At 43.0% G+C, this 20431-nt stretch overlaps 1 long non-coding RNA gene across 1 annotated transcript; it reads right to left on the bottom strand.

The window, feature by feature from the left end:
• Positions 1 to 6723: 6723 nt before the first annotated feature.
• LOC139051407 (uncharacterized) lies at positions 6724 to 19586 on the bottom strand. Its single transcript, XR_011509381.1, has 4 exons — positions 19435 to 19586; positions 17864 to 17905; positions 14527 to 14731; positions 6724 to 11861 (listed from the first exon to the last, which is right to left on the bottom strand). It is a non-coding gene; the product is annotated as an uncharacterized lncRNA (long non-coding RNA).
• Between the last annotated feature and the right edge of the window lie 845 nt (positions 19587 to 20431).

Below are 20431 nucleotides of genomic sequence, written 5' to 3'. Positions count from 1 at the left end.
GCACAATCACACGAATGTCGCCGCTCCTAGCAGACGACAAGTCAAGAGCGCACAATGATCGCACGGCGGAGCCCGTCGGGCCGGCGTCGGCAGGCTTGTCTATGCGTATGGGTCTCGGAGGCCATGTATTAATTGGGATAGTTTGGTTCATTCCAGTGAGGTGGCGCTGCAGTAATTATCGTTCAACGTTAAAAAAAATTATTTTGTTATTATTCCTGCATGTTATGGTTGGCTCTTTGTTGCATTAGATAGCAACGGAAGCAAGAATTAAGCAGCCGTATAGATAATAAAAATATCGGTGTATGAAGTATTAAAAAAAAGAAAAACATTACCCCTTGCTGAGATTCGAACCCAGGTCTTTTGCGTGGGAAGCAGACATTCTACCTCGGCACCACGCCGCGTGAGTGCTACCGATCGCAGCGCCCCCAGCGGCGTTACGGTCGTTTGGCTTCACTTTGAATGCATTGACAGAGCGGCCGTTCCGGACCCTCTCCATGTTCTAGTACACTCTAGTCGTGGCTCGCGGACGCTCCTGTGGACGAGGCTTCAGCGACTTCGCTCGTAGCTAAGTGCTCTTTTATCTTTATTAGCTAGTGTTTTGAAGTGTGTTCTTTTGCATGGAGTAGGGGCGCAAATTTTGAATTTTTGGTAGGAGTAGGAAACGTACCGGCTTTGTCTAGGTCTGGCGGCTCCCCCGTTAGGCCTAGGGGGTAGTTCTTTCAGCTAGCTCTTCGGATTCTTACATGGAGTAGGGAGTGATAATTCTTTGTTTTTGTTTGGGATAGCGGTCGAGGTCGGATTTGCGTGAGTGATTCGGCGAACTTGCTCGTTGGGCCTAGGGAGGTAGGCCTAGCGATGAAATCGAAAAACGTGAAGGCCGCGGGGGACGGGGAGCAAGTGCAGTGCGACGAGTGCCTGCGCTGGTGCTTCCTCGACGAGACTGACTTCCAGAATTTAGCAGAAGCGGTGGGGTCTAGCTTCACGTGCAGGTCGTGCGAGGGCGTCAAGGAAGCCGTCCAAAAACTGGAAGGGAATTGGGCGGCTAAGTTTGAAGAGCTTAAGGCAAACCTGAGGGAGGAGCAGGAGAAGCGGGTAGCACTGCAGGCGAAGGTTAAAAATTTCGTAAAGGTGGAGGCGGCCCAGGCCGCGCAGTTGGTGAGGACTGTGGCCGAGCTTGGGGAGGCGAAAGAAAGGAGCGCCGAACTGCAAAGGCGGCTCGACGCTCTTGAGACTCGGGCAGCGGATAATGTAGGGTCAGGACACCAAAGCGAGGGCGAAGTGGGAGGCAGGGAGCCAAAGCAAGCGATCGCCAGCTCGCCGCCGGTGAATCGGCGGGTCCCTGCAATGGTCAGGCGGCGCGGCGATCGGCTCAGCCGTCAGCGCCACCGTGTCAGTTGCGCGAAACACTGAGGCGGCCGCTGCTGCGGAGGCATGCTTTTGCGGCGCTCGTTTGAAGCTTAGAACTGAGGTGAAACAGCGCGAAAAAGACGAGGACACAAGGAAACAATTACCACAGACAAGCGCTGACTGCCAACTGGAAGTTTATTTGAAAATCACCGGACATTTATAGCTTTCATCAGCATAGGCATGCGCACATCATTCACAAAAACATCTGCAAATCATCATTTTAATCTTTCTTCCAAAAATGTTATTTCTTTTCCCGACAAGGCAAGAGAGGGAGTGCTCACACATTTATCGCCTTCCTTTCTTATATGAAAGGCCTCTATTATCTCCCTTTCCTTCTTGCTCTTTCCTTTCCCTATGAATTTAGTCTTTCCAAATATGGGGGTGCATGTTACAGTGTCCAGCTAAATGACTCCCATAGCCATTCTTTAGGTTAGTGCTGTGCTGACGAGCTCTTTCATTGAAACACTGTCCCGTTTGACCTATATAAGATTTCCCAAGCTATAAATGTCCGGTGATTTTCAAATAAACTTCCAGTTGGCAGTCAGCGCTTGTCTGTGGTAATTGTTTCCTTGTGTCCTCGTCTTTTTCGCGCTGTTTCACCTCAGTTCTAAGTATGAACGAACTAGCCCTCATCAAGATCTTACTAATCGTTTGAAGCATTTCGAACGTTCTAAATTCCAGTTTTAAGGCAATCGAAAACGTCGAGGCCCATTTTTTACCACCGACGCTTGAGAAAGGACGTCAAATTTACGACTGCTACCACGTATACCTTGTCAAAGAAGTAAACAGCACGGACATTACAGTGAGGTGCTTAAATTGTGTTGTTTTAGGTGCCAAACCCACGATCTGATTAGGAGGCACGCCGGGGCGGGAGACTCCGGAATAACTTGAACCACCTGGGGTTCTTTAACGTGGACCTAAATCTAATTACACGGGTGTTTTCCCATCGAAATTCGGCCGCCGTGGCCGGGATTTACTCCCTCGACCTCGCGCTCAGCAGCCCAACACCGTAGCCACTTAGCAACCGTCCGCAGGTCGCGAAGTATTTATCAGAACAAAGTAAGCATGCTTACGACGTCGATCTCAAAGTGCGTTAACAAATCATTATTTTATGCCACTTAAGTGAGCAGATACGGCCGTGGACGTCATTTAACTGTAATTTGTCGCTTCCTTACTTGGAGCGTGCATTGCACCTCACATTGTAGAGGTCGGTAAGTGCTTTTTTCTCCGTTGACAAAGTGCCTCCAGCATATTCTGGTGTTGTTGTTCGGGCTCGAATGTGAGAGACAGGCATTACCGCTGAAGCATCATAGAGAGCAATCAGCTGAGACTAAACAACGTGAAGACTTAACAAATATGCGCTTGTGTGTGCGAGGGAAATGCTAATTTTCGAATATTCGACGTGTTCTGCAGTGTACTCCAACCTTAGTTCAGTTGTTCTAAGCGCGAGTAAACATCGGCATGAATGAGCTCGGTTCCAGCATTCGCGTCTTGATCTTGGCGCAGGAAGAAGCACAGCGCATACAAAGCTCCAGCACCGAGCGCTTACGAAGCTATATTTGACACCTAACAGCCACTGTGCGTTTGTTTTGAAGCAAGACGAGCAAAACAACTATCAAAACTGATCTACAACAGCCGGAATCAATTCTCGCGTTTTTATGCAGTTGACGCTTTATTGCGTGTTTTTATAGATGCCGCTGCTGGCTCTTTTTCATTTCTTTTTCTTGTTGTTGCACTTACGTCTTCGTTCGTTTAACAGAAATTCGCAAGACCGACACGAACTACGATGATCCACTTCAGCCACCGGGTTGCTTCCCCCGGTTTTAAAGGGAAGCGGTACAATTTGATGCCGACATCCCCTTCGCGGTTGTGACAGTCCTTAACACAGCAGTATCTGCGCTTGTTCTTTTTGTTCATGCTTCTCCCAAGGGAGCTGCGAAGAGGCCGCGGGGAATCCATAGGAAAATTGGAAAAGCAAGCTTGCAGGCGGGCCTGAGCGCACCACGGGCAATGGTGAAATGACGGTGAGGGCCTACCCGCGGGTGCTCACCGCCGCTGCCAGGTGGCGCGACATGTACAGGCAAACTGCATTGCAGGGTAAGCAGCGCAACACGCCTCGAGTGAGGCGACGCTGCAGCCACAGGAAGCCGGGAAGCAGGGAGAGGTAGGAGAGATTGAAAGGGTGATTATCGCTGGCGACTCAAACATGGCTGGGTGCTCAAAAGCAATTGTGGAGAAGGTGAAAGGCGACAAAAGAGTGGCGGTAGGGACATTTCCAGGGCAGACACTGGGTTCTGTCATGGAGCGAGCAAAAGAAAAGCTCACGGAAAATGCCCACGTGCGCAACCTTGTAGTAGCAGGTGGGCTAAACGACGTCCTTAACAGGAAAGGGCCAGGACTAGCCCAGCGCTTGGCGAAGGGGGTGGACGACTTGCGTGAGCTATCCCCTCAGGTGCAGATCGTGGTGTGCACGGTGCCGGAGGTGCCTGTGCGTGACAGTCACGTACAAAGAGCCGTAATGGCTGCCAATGAGGCAATATGGAAAATGAGCCGAGAGAAAGGCTTCGAGGTTGTCGAAGTAAACAGGGAAGTGAGAAGTTGTGGTGGTTTTCAACGAGATGGGATCCACTTCAATTACAGGCTAGCACGAGAAGTGGGCTGGCGACTTGGGGGTCGCGCTGTTGCTTTTTTAGGGGGCCCGCGGGCGCTCAGGAGGTCAGAGTAGGTAGTAATAAAGAAGGTCCCCTAGGGGAACATCAGAAGAGCATCGCCGTCGATAAGAGAAAAAGGAGGAAAGCAAGAACAAGAGCTCGCCATGCACTAGGCTACATAAACATGCAGGGCGGCAGAAGAAAGGAAAAGTGGGCAGAGATTGAGGAGCAGTTACATAGAGAACAAATAGGGGTGTATGCGGTTACAGAAACGCACCTAAGAGACTCAGAAGAGCCGCCAGTTATTGAGAATTATGTATGGGAAGGGTGCAACAGAACTAAGTCGGAAAGAAAGGGAGGGGGAGTCGGAATGCTCATCCATCAGGGAGCCAAATGGAAAAGAGTAAATTCACAATGTCAAGAGCATCTTTGGTTATCAGGTACAATGAGTGGGAAAGAAACTTGGCTTGGAGTTACGTATTTGTGGACCGGAATAAATTGCACAGAGAAGAATAAAGAGTTAGTGGAATGCATAAGCGCTGATATTAGGGGTTTCGGGAATGGTGCTGAGATAGTCCTATTAGGTGACATGAATGCCCACATACAGGATTTAGATGGCTATACCGACAATAACGGGAAGTCAATGCTAGACCTTTGCGAGCAACATAACCTCGTGACCGTGAATACAGGGCCTAAGTGTGAAGGACAGATCACGTGGGAAGTGGGAAACCGGCAATCGACCATTGATTACTGTCTGATGACAGAAGGAATTCATGATAAGTTGAGAGAAATGGTCATCGATGAGGAAGGGTTTAGCAGCATAGGGAGTGACCATAAACGCATCATTTTGAAAATGGGATATGTAGTTGGGAAAGAGAGCAACGAAAGCAAAATGGCCAGTCCAAATTTGAACGCTGAACAAATAGCAAACATAGTCACTAGAGTGGAGGAAGAAATTGGCAAGTCGCCAAGTAAGGAGTGGGAATATGGTGAGCTTCTAAGTGTAGTAACGACAGAAATACGGAAAGAGAAACAACATGTTCATTGGAAAGGAAAAAAGAAACCGAAAAGCTGGTGGAACAAGGAGATTCCGAGAAGCGATCGCCGAACGACAGAAAGCATCTCGAGAGCACAGGCAGGCAAAGAAGGCGCAGTTGCCACAGGATGAAGTAACCAGTAAATGGGAAACATACCGGGAGAAAAAGTATATGGTTCAAATACTGGTGCAAGCAAAATTAAAAGGTGAAAGTGAAAGTTGGTTGTCAGAAATACGTGAGAAAAAGAAGGCCGCACCTAGAATATTTTGGAATCACATAAAATTATTAGGCAGGAAGTCAACAACAATACAACAACATATCCTAGACGAAGATGAAAACAGACTGGAAGGAGAAGCAGCAATAAATTACATCCAAAAAATAACAGCCGAATCTTTCCAACCCTTACAAAAAAAATTGTTGAAAGGTTATTGAAATATCATTGGTCAACGTCAACAAATGACCTTGAAAGATCATTGGGGAATTGTTGAAACATCATTGAGGAAATTGTTGACAAGTGTTGATAATTGGCCCGCGACATTTTGTCGAAACATCATTGTGGCCTCTCAATTTGAAAGATCATTGGCATATCGTTGAAACGATGGTGTATTTCACTCTTGAAAGCCCATTGAAACAGTGTTGAAGATGTGTTGTTTGTCAATGTTGAAAGCCCATTGGGGTATTGTTGAAATGTGTTCTTTGTCAATGTTGAAAGCCCATTGAAGCATTGTTGAAGTTCAAAATTGAAAGCCCATTGAGGTATTGTTGAAATTTGTTGTTTGTCAATGTTGAAAGGCCATTGAAGCATTGTTGAAGCTCAAAATTAAAAGCCCATTGAGGTATTGTTGAAATGTGTTGTTTGTCAATGTTGACAGCCCATTGAAGCATTGTTGCAGATGTGTTGAGTCTTCTCAATTGAAAGCCTATGGAGGTATTGTTGAAATGTGTAGTTCGTCAATATTGAAACCCCATGGAAGAATTGTTGCAGATCTGTTGAACATCAACACAAATTACGTTGAAAGCCCTTTATGCCCCACTGGGTATTTAGCAGTTTAAACCTGCACTTACCTTAAAATACTGCTGAGCTATGTTGCATATAATTACCTTTGATGTCACGGTGGTATGTCTGCTATGAGAGGATAGGGATAAAATTTAAATACAGGCATTTTGTACCGCAGGCCTCTGTCACCCTGGGCTCAAAAGCATGCTCCTAGATTGCCTGTAATAAACCATATTGTAAAACTGCTAGCAGTACTGTTATGCCACTTTTTTTAATTGTCAGAGTGAATGGTCCTCTGAAAAATCAAGAGTGTTGAACTGATGCAGACAAAAACCATTTTTCTAGGTGAACTGTTTATTTGTAACCACACATCTGTGTAAATGTACAACCATTTGTAGTTTGAGATCAGAAACTTCTTAAAAACTATCGCACAGTACAAACTTCCTGCAGCTTGACACCATAACAAAATTGAATACTGAAGATGTAGTCAGTGTGGCTCTCAAGTAAAACACATTTACCAAAAGAAATAAATTCTAAAAAATAAATGCCTAAATAAAAAAATGTACAAGCAGACTGACATGACTAAACAAGAACACTCAAAAAAGGTACTTGCTTTCTCTATTAGGTAGCCAGTGGTACTATAACCATGGCACAATTTGCTTGTGCCCACAGCACTCAACTGAGACCTGATATGCAGGGTGGTTATCTTTAAGTTTCATGGAACTTATTGAAGACTGACTGTTGCAGCTAACATAATTCTAGATACAGAGTGCCAAACATTACTTGCATGAGAAACAAGACACCATAGTCAGCTGATTAACAAAAACTCAGTTCCTAATAAAGTTTTTACGAATTGTAGCCGGTAATTTTACAAGGTGTATGCACTTAGAATGAATTTCCAGAATGACACTAGCAACGAGACACATGCCATCAAACTGGCTGTAGAGATGCACTGCTGTAGCACTTACTTTTTTTAACAAAACGCACTGCTATGCATCGAAGCACAAAAGTAACCGGAATGCCTATGTATTTCTCTCACATTTATGGAAAAATTTCGAAACTGGTGTCATCTTGGAAATTAATTTCAAGTGAATGTCTTGAAAACTCACTGGCTACAATTTGCAAACTGAAATATGTGCTGTGATGTTATAAGTGAATTAATAAATTTATGACAATCAGTTTAATGTTTTCATTTCTTGTGCTAGTAATGTCCACCTCTGAATAATCCAGCTCAAGAACAAGAATTATGCTACCTGGCAGACAACTTAAATAACTGTAAAACTGAAAAAGGATCACTGTACAATCCTTATATGTTGGTTGAATGGTGTGCGCCAATTTCAGTAAACCTTACATACTTTTGAAACATGGCAATCACAATAAGTGATGCTTATGGGAGCAGTTTATTATGCTGCATTGCTGTTGCATGATCCAGTTGTGTTTTCTGCCATGATAACGTTCCTGCACAGGTAATTCCATATCAAGCGACTTATTCATATTAACTGCTTCAGATTTTCATATGAAACAAAGACAGCTATTAGAGATGTGCTGGAATACAGCAAAGTTGCTCCTTGTGCGAGTTCCATTTCAATTTTATTCGCTGCCACAAAAAATAACGAAAGAATTCAGAAGATATGGTTTTAAGTAAACATGAAAGGCACATCATCGCCATTACTGGAGATGTTTCGTTGCATATTAAATTTAAGCCGACTTATACCTATTAATTTTACTCATGTATTTTAGATAGCAATAAACCATTTTTACAAAGTTATGCGAAATGCCGTTTTTACTGAACTCTAAAAATGGCACAGATGCACTTGCAGGTACGCGATTCCATGCCGAATTGACAAGCATTTTTTTGACACCACACATATATCTGAAACATTGCCATATGTTTACTAGAGTTCGAAGCTCGTTACCCTTTAGCTCGTTACGTTTTATTTATTTTTGCCAGATATTTTGTAGCATTTTAGGTGACAGTTTAGTTTTCCTGTTCAGCTGAGCTAGAGGACATCAAATGTCCTCTAGCTTTTCATTTTTTTTTTCAAATGCTTCAAATACTTTTTTTTCCAAATGCACATTGTATTGATCGAGGCCTTCAAATGGTGTGCGTGGAAATACGGTGAAGTGATGAAACTGCCAAAATAGCCAATTTTTCAAATATTTGAATACTTCAATTGCTTTTGGCACCGGCAAAAATGAGTCAAATTGCAATCCGTTAGTTTTTTTTTCGTCAGAAAAAATTCACAGGACAGAAATTAAATACAGAATGGTAGCCCAGGTGACATAGTATAGCAGAAAAATATATGAAGCTCTGAAGGTTCAGCTGATCGCCTGTAAAAAAAAAAATTCTAATCTTTTGCAAGAAGCTTCATGTTCAAGGAAAAAACAGCCTTCGTAGTTGGCGAAAAAATGCCATACATTATTGGATAGCTCTACATGTCTGCTATGCATGTGTGAAGTTAAAAAAGGCATTTTTAAATGCGAGAAATTCTTTTTTGAAATTTTGTCAGCACCGACTTTTCTCTGAGGTGCGCACAGCTTGCTGGCCAGGAATGCAAACAACAAAGCCGGCTTCGTATGCAACACAGATGACAAAGAAGCGGTGTTAGGGTCTGCATTTTATTGCCAAGGGACACATGCTCTAATGCAACGAGGCTTGTGTTTGGTGTGGGCCAGGTAAACCATACAGCCATTGCACATAAAATATCAATACGAGGTCTGTTAGAAGAGTATCCAACCTTTGGCTGAAGAAAAAAAACTGGCATAACTGAAGCGTTGGAAACTTAATCACCCTCAAAGTAGTCTCCTTGGGAATCCAGCCACTGCTCCCAGCGGTGCTGCCATTGTTAGAAGCATTCCGAGAAGGCCTCTTTCCAAATAGACTTTAGCTCAGCTGTCGTTGCAGCCATAATGTCTTCTCTTGTCTGAAATCACGCTTGTTTCAATGACCCCTTGATTTTGGGAAACAGCCAGAAGTTGCAGGCCGCCATATCAGGAGAGCAAGGAGCCTGTCGAACTACAGGAGTCTGGTTTTTCGCCAAAAAAGTCTGAATCAAGTGCAAGAAAAGCATTGTCGTGATGGATGTGCCAATTTCCTGTTGACAACTTCGGTATCTTGCTCCATACAGCATCACATAGGCCATGGAGGACATCCCTGTAGTAGTCTTTAGTGATTGTTTGACCCTGTGGTGTGTATCCGTGGTGTACCACACTGCGGGAGTCAAAGAAAGCAGTCAGCAACACTTTGACGTTGCTGCACACTTAGCGGTCTTTGGTTGGCGACGTGGAATGCTTCCACTGTAACGACTGGGATTTGGTTTCCGGGTCGTAAGCATACACCCAAGACTTGTCACAAGTGATTATGGTGTGGAATGCTTCCACTGTAACGACTGGGATTTGGTTTCCGGGTCGTAAACATACACCCAAGACTTGTCACAAGTGATTATGGTGTTCATGAAGTTGGGGTCACTGTTTGTGGAATCCAGCATGTCTGTGAGACTTCAACACGAAGTTGCTTTTGCTCCACCATGAGCAGCTTGGGAACGAATTTCGGCGCAACTCTCTCCATGGCCAAATCTTCGGTGATAATGGAATGTGGATAAAATGTGCTGATGCCCACCTCTTCCGCAATTTCTTGGATAGTTACACTACGGTCCCGCATCACCACGGGGTTCACTTCGGCAATGACCTGGTCATTTCGGCATGTTGATGGCCGACTGGAGCGTGGCTCGCTCTCCACCGATGTGTGGCCGTCTTTATACTGGTTGTACCACTCCTTAATCTCTGTGCTGCTCATAGCATAGTCACCGAAAGCAGTCTGAATCTTCCGGATGGTTTCCACTTGGCTGTCGCCCAGTTTCTGGCAAAATGTGATGCAGTAGCACTGCTCCAGTCGCTCTGCCATTTTCCGTGCAATAAAAAATCGATGAGAACACTGTACTACCTCATTCAAACGATGCGTCTCAGCAATTCACGATATTGGCAGGTGGGAAAAAATTCGTGCATGCGCACAAAGGTTCAGGGCGGCTGATGAAAACGTGCTTGTTTCATATTCATCAGGTGTTCGCAAAAAAAAGGTCGAATACTTTTCTAACAGACCTCGTACGTAATAAATATGTGAGGGAATCCTGCAGTGCTAAAAGATATGTTCCATGCAGTTTAGAAAAAGAAATATCAGCTATTATGTAGACAGTAAATCCAGAAAGAGCACTGATATTGTTCATACAAAGCATCTTAAATGGCATGTCGCATTGCAATGAAACATAGAGGGAGCAGGACACTTTGTGCCCTGCTCCCTGAAGCCCAATGATGATGCAAGTAGAAAACACCTTCATAATTCAGACTGAAAACCTACATGAGTATGAACAAATTCTTGTGGTGTTGTTTGCTACCACTGTTTCAGAGCTGGAACATGCTCATCTATGAAAGTCATATGTGCCATGTTCAGTCTGATGTGGTCAGACACCATTGGCGACAACTTTTTGCGTTCAAGTTAAAAAAATACGAGTTGAGACTGCAGCAGCAGCGCTTGATGTCACCTGCTTTCGTAATGATAAAAAAGGCAGTCAGTTTGTTGAGTAGTTCCTGTGGCTAATATATTAACAACCTTTCCTTGCTAGATGACATGGCTTCATATATTCGTGCTGTATGTGTGATCCACAAATGAACATTATAAAAAATAATTTATCGCACTTAAAGAATAATAACTTCTTGTTACTTGTCACATGCATAGCAGACATGTACGGCTGTGTAGTGATGGGTGACACATTTTTGTGCCAACCACCAAAGCTAATTTTTTACCTTCAACACGAAGCTTGCAAAAAATTTCAACTTTAGTTTTTTTAGCTGATCAACTGAACCTCCAAGGCTTGAAATATTTTGCAGCTATACCAAGTCAACCAGTCTGATTTTATATTCGTTTTGTGCCTTCTGTATTTCCCTACGTTAGAAGAAAATTCAAACTTTGCAAATTTTGGCAGTCACCACTTCAGTCTCTTGACATGAACACCATCTGAATATCTGGATCATACAATTTCCCTTTCAGAAGAAACGTGTATCAGTGGCTTCTAGCTTAGCTGGGCAAGAACAATAAATTTTTGCCAAAATTCAAAAAAATTTTTGTGAAGGAAAATAAATGGGGAGCAAGAGTTCGGAGCATCAACTATATCTGTGATGGCCAAAAAAACGCTGGTTGGTTGCCCTGGAATGACTTAAGAGTATGTATGAAAGCAAATTTTCTCGAACATTTTCTCGCTGTACCTACTCAAAATCAAGCAAACTTGAAATGGTTTGCCATAATGGAACAGTTCTTGAAAAAATTGTTGGGTGGTTTGGCATGAAATGACTTAAGATACTTAAAAAATATATTAATAAGGAAACACTATCCTTTCTGGAACCATATCGAAAACTAACATAAAAATGTAGTGAACTATAACAAAGCACAGCACTTGTATTCTGGATTGAGCAATCCAATGTGGGCTTCTCAAGAGACTAGCATAGTTAACATAAATAATATTAACGTAAAAATGTCAAGCCATAGAAAGGCACAACATTTGTATGCTCATTTGAGAAATCCAAATTGGGTCCTTCAGGAGACTAACATAAAACATAAGAATGTCGAGAGTTACAAGAGCACAACACTTGTGTTTTGGTTTGAGCTGTCCAACTTGGGCTCTTCAGAGGTGAAGGGGCAGGGTCCCATGCGAGAAGCGAGGCCAGAGTTCTTTACATAGGGCATGTTGGTACCAGGAAATTTGCGACACGTGAAGCCTGCAAAAACAAGCCAGAACAAGTTTTAAAAAGCAACTTCCACATGCAAAAGAATGGCATGCAATATGCCCTCGTTATAATGAAATTGATTTATGTATTTGTGTTGCTTTATTCCAATTTTCCACGGGTACAGCTTTACAGCATGACCATTAAAATTTATTTAGTGTGGCACAGGACTCCACTAAGTGTCAAATGCAGGAAAGGGCAAAGAGGAACAAAACACTGTAGCAATATAACTTTATGAATATCTTCAATGTCAAAGATGTGAACTTTGCTTGCTGAGAAACAAAATGGTGAAAAAAATTCATGTCGTTCATAAATAAACCTGAACTGACAACTAAAATTGTTTCTTGTAACTTCATAATTAAAATGTGCAGCACTTCACTGCTTTTCCATGCTCCAAATACAATAGTGTCATGTCACTAGAACTGAGTGTAGCTTCATTTGATGTTAGGTTTCCTGAGTTCACAAGCAATCGGAACGTACTTTTCACCTTACAATGACTTAGGACTTTCTACATTAAAGAAGACACTGCTTACAGCGAAGTATGGTTTCTGCCTCAACGACTGAATTACTGTTATAATGAGGATTCCGTGTAGTTGTGCACCAAGCTGCTTAGCATGACACATGCAGAATGTGACAGATACGAAGAAATGCTGTCTTTTAAGAGCCATATGCCATAGGACTGACTTCTTTAACCCTTTTAGAGTTCACTGCCATACATCGGTGGCCGTGACGGAACGTTCTGAAAAAATATGCCTTTTCAGAACAAAGTGTTGCCTAGCATCCCACTGGAGGTGCTGCAACCTTCTGAGACTTCTAGAAAGTATTCTTATAGTGCTGTCGCTCCTTGGGTTTCTCCCAAACTGATTTTTCACTTAGCTCCTTGGTGTCTGTCATTGCACTAATTTGGGAGTGTTGCCACAAGTTTTTGTAAGTTTCATTACACAATAAACTATGCTGCTTTATCCTGCATAAAAAATAAAACAAGTAAAACTGCAAATACTGAAATGGTATTGCCACTTTATTGTTATTTAAAAACATTATTTACCAGTTTATTTTCTCGGAAAGTCGCCCTGAAGAACTTAAATCTGCAATAAAAATATTAAGGATGCGCGAAAAGTGATTTTTGAGACTGAACCGAATAATGCCAGAAGCAAATCAAATATTGGATAGCTTCTGAATAATGAACAGCTGATATCACAATTAATGTAAGATGAGGTTCACATACTAGTATTCTTAAAGTTAGCAAGTTTCTGTCATTGTCATGTTATGAAGAGCTGTTTATTAAAAGCACAAATGGAGCAGCAAAAAGTTTCTTCACATGCACAGGACTCTTCAGTAAGCATAAATGATTGCTGTACAGCCTCTAAAGTACAGCTACTTTAGTAACGTAGCCTGGTCTGCTATTCTTACAAGTTCTTACGTTTTATGTCTATAATATGTTATTGGAGGTGAAAATTTACCGTACTTTGGCTCAAATTTCATGTTTTATTGGTGTTTCAAAATATTAGAATAATACTCACATTTACAAATAGTGACCATTCAAAGACTAAATTGAATAGGACACTATTCAATTCGAAAGTTTTGAGTATGTGCACACCACAAAAGATATATAACTCCTAAATTAGAGGCATATTTCTCCCCAAAATGTGATCCTCAACGGGCTAAACAAGAGCGACAGAAAAGCCCATTCATCTTTTTGATAAATTTAAGCCCAAACCCTGTTATAACCCTGTTAACAGGTATGTGAAGTAAGGAAGCAGGAAACAATTCTAATAATTTCAGAATGGGAGTAGTGGACATGTCCGATGGTCTGTAAGAAGCTTTATACATTAGGCCCCAAGAGCCTATTCTCCATTTATTGAAGTATATGGGGAAAAGCCACATAATATTTTTTTCATATCTTAGAATACAAAGTGATAAAGTGCATGTTAATAAATACGAGTCATAGGTTAGGTGCTTAGAATAAGTAAGCATCCACTAAACATAGTACTGTTGACAGTGAAGCTGGCAACTCTGTCCCTGTTGTTTCTTTGATTGAAACTACCAGAAGAAAATTGCCACACCACTCATGTTCCCTCTGCTGAAAGGTTTCTGTGTCGGATCACATGGACCTCCTTCAAGATAGGAGCAACTTTGATTTGATGTGGTCTGTTAAAATTGGTGAAACTACTGTTTCACATCTCAGAACATGGAGAGCTGTTTTGATTTCTGCAATTTGGTGAACGTGCTCCTGCTCGAGCTGAGCAGTAACCACACTTGAGCATAGCTTCTCCACAATTCGTGTATTAGAATAACACTTTCAGGCTAATTAACCATGTCCTCCATGCCAAAAGATTTGGATCGTGCTTCACAGACAACTATTCCTTGCAATGACAGCCAAGTAGCACTGCTAATGCACAAATGCAGCTCATTTTATTTGGTGGAGATGCTAAAAACTTTCGGCAGTGAAGGCAGCTTTTAAATTTTAGAAGCATTTGAGTATGGCGGCATTAGGCACTTAAGATCATATGAACAGTCATTCCAAATGGTAGGCTATTGTAGCACACAACTGCACACACGGGCGACATGAAAGTCGTTTGTTATGCCAATGGCAAGTTCGTAATTTTAGAAAAAAAATGTGAATGTAAAAATGCAACCGGAAAGGATATATGGTACTTGCCTATAACAGCACTGACCCTGATGGGGTCAAGAGCCTCTGTTGCCCCTTGGTGTTATTTCCAAAGCCCAAATGGCCCATGAGCTCCTCCTCTGTGAACACATGGTGAAGCAAGGCCCTTGCAAACTTTCCTGGTCCACCATGGCAGGCCATAGTAAGCTGGGCCAGGATAACCTTCTGAATGTGCACTCTTACAGCCTATGTGAACCTGCATGTTTCAGTAAATGTTAGCAAAACAGTTTTAAGCCTTTCAAGTACATTCACACAACAGCCATACTGCAAATAAATTACAAAAGTACTTGTTGCAAATCTAGAACGCTAAACTTGACTTCTTACAAGCTTCTGATGCTGTCTGGATGCCACATGTTTCAAAAAAAAAAACAATCCAGCACAAACAAGAATAATAAACCAAAGTATCCAAACATCTAGTACTTGAAAAAGGGGAGTACCAGCGAAACACAAATGACACGCACACAAGGAAACGGCATTAGACATGGACGAACATGGGGACGGACCAGCGTTCGTCCCTGTCTAACGCCTTTTCCATGTGTGCGCGTCCTTTGTTTTGCTGGTACCCCCCCTTTTCAAGTTCATCATGCACCAACTGGCCCAAGAGCTTGCGTTAATGCACATCTAGTACTATTTATTGTGATTACCATTCTTGGGATACTTCATATTTTCAGGTGTTTGTCTCGATTGTCCCATCCATTTGTGTGAATATGTAGCCCATGGTCTAATGGGGAGATTGGGCTGCTATGTTTAGGGAAGAGTTCAATATCAACCGTTGGAACAGCTTAGGTGACTGGGTATGCGACCCTGGGCATATGCCACTTTTCAATGATCTCTTTCACGCTATCTTGAGCATATGCTGCTGCTTGTGTTGGCAAGCAGCATTAGGAGCTCGAAGTGGGACATGATTGTCGATCATTACTAAGATTACCACTACACATCACGTTCGCTTGCTGTGCTCCAGAAGTAATGCGAGATTCCACTCCACTGTATGAAATGTACATAAGCCGCAAGGACAGTAAATTAAATCTCAATAAAATTAAGCTACTCGCAACGCACAGGCTGCACAAGATCACGGAGTGAACTCAGAAGTTTGTGGACAGTCAGTTGATGTCCATGTCAGAGACCTCTGGGGAGACTCGGTCATTTCCTCGATGTGCATCATTGTGCCGTCACACATTGTATTACAATTCTGTCTCGTTGTACCACTAATAGTCATCACGTATCACAGAATTCAAAATATAAATAGACACTTATATCTACTGTTTATTTAATCTTTACGGAAAATACTTTGAGCATGAGTTTTTGCAGAGATCATGAATTCTACCGCTTAAAGGAGCACTAAAGTAAAATTAAATTAATTAAATTTCGGCGTTTTAAGTGCCAAAACGACAATCTGATGTTTAAGCTTGTTTCACATGCAAGCGATTCAGCGAATGGAGCGAACAGCGGCGCAGCGCTGCGAAGCTTTTCGCGAAGTTTCGTTTCACATGCATTGCCGCGGCGCATTTTCCGCTGCTGCGAATAGCAATGTTGCTGGCATAAAACACAGGACTTTCAGCCAGTTTCGGTAGTTTGCGACTACCAACATAAGCATTGCTTTGTCCCTGCATCTCAAATTTTTATTTTATAAATACATATCCTGCGCTTAGCAATTTAACAATTCGTTGAAAAGCTCTCTTGGCATGTTGCCTGTACCACGCGTAGCAACTAAATAAACATCGTCCTATGCGCAGGCTTTCCAGAACTAATCCTCCGATGGTCAAGTGTGGAAGTGGGCCATTCGGAAGCAGTGCTGCCGCTCTGCCGCTGCGATGAAATTCCAACTTGCCCGAACCTTGCCGCTCCCGCCACCGCTTGAAACCGATTTCTGCGGTGCGGCGGCAGGATTTGCAAGCATTTTCGCTTGCATGTGAAACAGGCTTTAGGCACGCCATAGTGGGGAACTCTGGATTAATTTTTACCAAATCAGGCTGCAAGGTACATTGGCAGTTTTGGATTTCACCTCCATAAAAATGCGGTTGTTTGATCCTGTGACCTCGTGCTTAGCGGCGCTGTGCCAACACCCCTAAGCAACTATGGCAAGAAAGCACTAAAGAGAAAAATTATTTTAGATGTATCTGTAAATGACCTTTCTACAATTCAAGAGATTCACTCGTACCGTGACAAGAGGCTGAGTAAATTGTAAAAGCAGCTAGAGGAAAGATTGGTGGCAGAGCTGCCTTGAAGTTACCACACCTGCTTGCTATGACGTCATGGATTTTGATGATGTCTGTTCAGGTGCAGCAATTTTTTTTACACATATGTTCTTCATCGTATTCCAAAAACTTAAAATAAAAACCGTCAGGAACTTTTACTGAAACAATACAACCCAAGTTTGTAAAAATACTTGAAATCCACGATGTGACAATGAGATGTCAGCACAAAGATTTTGGGGCGGTACTCAGAAAATTGAACGTTGAGCTTTATTTTCTCTAATAATCAAGCAATTACCAAGAAATTTACAGAAATAGATATTTAAAATGATGCTTTATTTTAAATTCATTTAGGGTGTCATTAGTGTCCCCTTAATACAAAACAAGGAATGCACTTAGCTGCGTAATAGGTTAACATGCATCACTGGTTCTCATTAAGGTAGGATTATCAGTATAGCAATGGGCATGCACTGGCTGCTTCAGAGGGGAGCCCTGCCACTTCCCCTCAACCTCCCAATTTCCAATTTTTTTTATGAGCAGTGATGCAATTTCTGTATCCTAACGAGGCATAATGCCAAGGAGATTCATGCTATGCTGGCTAAAGTATGTGGTGACCGGCACTTCACACCGTCCAGCTCGGCATCAATCGTTTTGGAATTTGGCCCTTGAAATGCAGAAAGCCCTGATCACTGCTCGTTCTTCACCCAACTTTCTCAAAGGGTGCTGCTGTTCTGGTTTGATACCTCTAGCAGTGCACTGGTGCATGACATAGGTCATACCTTCGTTCTGGTAAAACTAGAAAGATGTGCACTCACGTAGACCACTAATGTCCACACTAAGTTTTTGAACGCCCCTCTCATATCCGGCATATACCCTGAAGAAGGCACATTCTATCTTTAATATGTTCACAAGTGACATTGAAATTCACTCCCAGTCCCGGTGCAGTTGCAGTCTTTCAGCTGAGTGCTTAAAGGCACTGTCTCCTAATGAAGGCACTCTGCACCAATTGATCACTGGAGCAAATGCCTTGCAGTTGCATCAGCAATGTTGTTTTTTCTGCTTCCTGCAATACATTTTCACTGCATCACTGTATTTGATCATGGTGACGCTACAGAATGGATGGCCAAAGAATTCACCTTTAGCATTCCAGCTTGGGTGTCTCTCAGCTCATTTTGAATCTGAAAAAAGATGTCAGTATTAAAATGTGAAGCCACGATGCAGCAAAAGCAACAATCAAAAGAGCTACATGGACCATTAGGCTGACATAAATGGACGGATACAAATAACTAGTCATTGAATACACTAAAGTGTGGCCACTCTTGCCAATGGCAGTGTGAGCTTGTCAAATAATTTATTTCACATCCCTCTATTATTTTAAAAATTATTTCCATGCATCTACTGAACTGTTATGGCCACATATTAAAGGCAGCTTCTTCATATAAAACCACAGTGTTGCCTTCTTTTACTCCCCGTCTACCTGATGCTACTGAAGTTTTGCTTACTCTCAAAGAAAGAATTTCACAGAACTGCTCTTTCGACAATGCATTATTCCAAGCTTGTGGCAAAGCGTTGTCATTTAGTTCACAACTATGCACTTCCCTTTCAATCTGTTCACTCTTTTGTGCTCCGATTCAAAGCAAAAATAGCTTTTCGACATAACTAGCTACTTCTATGGTCACAAGAAACAATGCTAATTATTGATGTTTATGTTGCCGATAACGTATACATGCCGCCTCGAAACCCAGTGGGACGACAAGGCAGATATGCCAGGCATCTCGTTCCTTTACTGATTTTAAAATTTTGTTAAATCAATCACTTACTGAAGTGCGAAAAGCTGCAATTTCACGAAATTACATTATTTTGAATGTTGTAGGACCTGGAGTGCCATGAAATCTGCCTTTCCGTGAATGCTAAGCAGCGCCTACGCGAAGCCGTTTGGGCGAAGCACTCGATGGCGTCGAACGAAGATGAAAAAAGAAAGCTGAATGCGCGCGAACTGGTGGAAAACAAAACACACGCGGTTGGCAAGGCGTATAACTCGATGATTTCGCAGCAATCTGTGGCATCCCCCTCTATTGTATCTCACGTATCGCATAGAATCACATGTACACCCTTCAAATTCTTTATTATTATTGCGCGACAGCCTCCTCTGTGTTTTCCGATAGCGCGAACATCGGCCGCACGGCGTGTCAGAGTGGCGTTGAAGCACCGCGGAGTCACTTGATCCTGAAGGGAACAGCGCAACAGAATACATTTTCGCTGATCCCCCCCCCCCCCCTCCGTTGCTACAGCTCACTCATACGCCTTGTACTAGCGTGGCGCAAACGAAATATCTTCCGATTCCAGTACAGATCAGATGGTTTCACGTCGCATTGTTTCGCGCTCATTAATAAGGCTAACTCAATCGGTGCTCGAACACCGTATCAGAAATCATGGCGTACAACATGCCCTGTTTTAGCTGGCACCACATAGCTGCCTTACGTCACCACAAGCGGAGTGCAAAGTTAAACCAGGACAAAGATCCATGTTATATACCACGAATCTAGTGCTGTACAACCAATTCTGGCAACGGAAGGATAGTACTAGGAATGAAAACTAGAAAAGAGGCGCGCGGAAGACACGCACAAGCGCTGAAATAATTCCCGCGCTTCCGTTCACCGCGTCGATCGCAATGCACGAACAAGGGAAATTCGAAACACTCACTCACCGTTAATGTCGCCGAGTTGGAGGCGATCATGGCGATCTTCGAGGCAACGAGCCCATAAAAAGCGAGCAACACGCAGGAATATTCCAAAGATGTCACAGCGAAGCACACAAAGAACGCAGAAAACGTAGGAAGCTCTCAAGCAAACAGCGTGCACGCACTCGCCGAAATGTGCCAAGCAGCAACAGCTCAAACGCGCAATTATACGTGTACACTCATACAAATACACGCCTATATTGTCATGAATTATACCATTTGATAACACATTCTGTAATTTCACGTTAATACTGAACAACTGTTGCGATTTGCAAGTGTATGAAAGTTTTTTGCTTCGCTTCTTCGATAAACTACTTTCTTTGGCGCAGTAACGCAGTGCACCGGCCGGAGCTAATGGGATGCGCGGGTAAAGGCGCCAAATTCAAACGTCGCAAACGCCGTGCTAAATTTTGCGCGCACAGTTTTCGTCGTTTAGAATTTTTAAAAAAAAGTAATGCGTGCCGCAACCATGCGAATTGAACTATTGACCACAAAAGTACAGAAACGTCGCTATTTGTGCTTCTTATTTCGACGTCATGGCAAACTGCAGGCGGTCTGTCGTCCCATTCTTTAAACATTTGTGCGTGTGCCTCTGCGCTGTGCGAGTTGTCACCGAGAACGTATAGCAGCGCAGATTGTGCTTGTTGGCCGAGCACATTCCCAACACATTCGCCAGCAGTCCGTCTAGGTCACAGAAAAGAATTTGGCCTCCATGTGAAATATGAGCAGCATGTTGTACATATCCGCCAAGCTTTTCGTTTCGTTCTGTAGCGCGCTAACAGGTAACATCTAAGCGAAACGCACTCTGTAAAAACGATGTTCACTGCTTTCTCCGCCGCACCCGCCGTGGTGGCATAGTGGCTGAGGTGTTGCGCTACTAACCCGAGTGCTTGGGATCTAATGCCGACCGCGGCGGCTGCATTTCGATGGGGCGGAAATGCAGAAACGCCCATGTGCTGTGCGT

Source organism: Dermacentor albipictus, unplaced genomic scaffold (genome assembly GCF_038994185.2).
Source record: "Dermacentor albipictus isolate Rhodes 1998 colony unplaced genomic scaffold, USDA_Dalb.pri_finalv2 scaffold_11, whole genome shotgun sequence".
Classification (NCBI taxonomy): Eukaryota; Metazoa; Arthropoda; class Arachnida; order Ixodida; family Ixodidae; genus Dermacentor; species Dermacentor albipictus.
This window is presented reverse-complemented; position numbering and strand designations above follow the sequence as displayed.